Source organism: Otolemur garnettii, unplaced genomic scaffold (assembly GCF_000181295.1).
Source record: "Otolemur garnettii isolate 467f Iridium unplaced genomic scaffold, OtoGar3 scaffold00029, whole genome shotgun sequence".
Lineage (NCBI taxonomy): Eukaryota > Metazoa > Chordata > Mammalia > Primates > Galagidae > Otolemur > Otolemur garnettii.
The window spans coordinates 17,562,830-17,564,966 of NW_003852424.1; positions in this window are offsets into that span (position 1 = coordinate 17,562,830).

Sequence of the window (2,137 nt, forward strand, 5' to 3'; positions counted from 1 at the left end):
AAAAAAAAAAAAAATGCAAAAAAAAAATTCTTCTTCCTTCCACTTCTGTAGTTCCTCCGGGTCATCTCACTCTTGGGCTTGTTGAGGAGGCTCATTGTGGTGGCTGAGTTCTCCAGTCACTCCCTTTTCCGTGTTGCTATCTCTGAAGAAAGAGCTCTAAAAATATTTTAAAATAAACAAAAATATACAAGTGTCTCATACCACCCTAAGGAGAGGTTGTGTCTTCCTGAATCTTTCTGAATGCCCCACGGGCCAGGGCCATTTAAGTGCAGAAGCCTCTGACAACAGTACTACTGGAGATCCCGCCAGCGGGGGTGAGGCTGGTGCGGGTACTTTGTAGCTTGAAGGTGGCTGGAGAAATATTTCAGAGTCATTATCCTTCCAAGAAGTCAAGCTCTGGGCCCATTCTTTCATTCTGATCATTCAAGGCCTTATAGGCCAAGGTGAGTCTTTTGGATTTGAATTCAAAGGCCATATTGACCTCAGAGAGATTTTCCCTGGAAGAGAGAGGTGGCCTTCTTTGCACTGAGAGTCTTCTGGTTGCTTCAGGAATATGACCACCATATAAAACTGAATTTCAGATAAATAACAAATATTTTTGTTTCATTGTTTATTTTGATTCTTTCTTTCTTCCTTCCTTTATTGTTTTGAGACAGAGTCTCACTATGTTGCCCTTGGTAGAGTGCTGTGGCATCACAGCTCACAGCAACCTCCAACTCTTGGGCTTAAGCGATTCTCTTTCCTCAGCCTCCCAAGTAGCTGTGACTACAGATGCCTGCCACAACACCTGGCTGTTTTGGGGTTGCAGTTGTCATTGTTGTTTAGCAGGCCCAGGCTGGGATCAAACCCATCAGCCTTGGTGTATGTGGCTGGCACTCTACTCACTGAGCTATGGGCGTTGAGCCTTTTTTTTTTTTTTTTTTTTTGTAGAGACAGAGTCTCACTTTATGGCCCTCAGTAGAGTTCTGTGGCGTCATCACACAGCTCATAGCAACCTCCAACTCCCGGGCTTAGGCGATTCTCCTGCCTCAGCCTCCCGAGTAGCTGGGACCACAGGTGCTGGCTAGTTTTGTTGCAGTTTGGCCAGCGCCGGGTTTGAACCCGCTACTCTTGGTATATGGGGCTGGCGCTCTACCCACTGAACCACAGGGGCTGCTTTTTTTCTTTTCTTTTTTTTTTTTTTGAGACAGAGTCTCAACCTGTCACCCTGGGTAGAGTATCATGACGTCATAGCTTACAGCAACCTCAAACTCTTGGGCTTGACTGACTCTCTTGCCTCAGCCTCCCACGTAGCTGGGACTACAGGTGCCTGACACAATGCCTGGCTATTTTTTTGTTGCAGTTGTCATTGTTGTTTAGCAGGCCTGGGCCAGGTTCAAACCACCACCCTCAGTGCATGTGGCTGGCGCCATAACCACTGTGCTATGGGCACCGAGTCATCTTTTTTTAAAATTTTAAATAAAGACAGGGTCTCGGCTCGGCGCCTGTGGCTCAAGTGGCTAAGACGCCAGCCATATACACCTAAGGTGGCGAGTTTGAATCCAGCCCGGGCCCACCAAACAACAATGATGGCTGCAACCAAAAAATAGCCAGGTGTTGTGGCAGGCGCCTGTGGTCCCAGCTACTTCGGAGGCTGAGGCGTAGACTCAGGAGTTGGAGGTTGCTGTGAACTGTGATGCCATGGCACTCTACCCAGGCGGACAGCTTGAGGTTCTATCTCAAAAAAAAAAAAAAAAGACAGGGTCTCACTGTGTCTCCCAGGCTGGAGTACAGTGGTAAAATCATGACTCACTGCAGCCTTAAACTCCTGGGCTCAAGCAATCCTCCTGCCTCAGCTTCCCAAGTAGCCAGGACTAGAGCTGCCCACCACAATGCCCAGCTAATGTTTCTATTTTTGTAGAGTTGGGGTCTGGCTCTACTGCCATGGATGATTTTAAATTCCTGGTCTCAAGTGATCCTCCTGCCTTGGGCTCCCAAAGTGCTGAGATTACAGACTTCAGACACCAGTCCTGGCCAAAAAAGCAGTTTGGCATAGTATATCCCCAATATGGCAGGGGATATACTGCTACTAAAAAATTTTATTTTTTCCCTGAAATTCAGATTTAACTGGCATTTGCATTTTTTTTTTTTTTGAGAC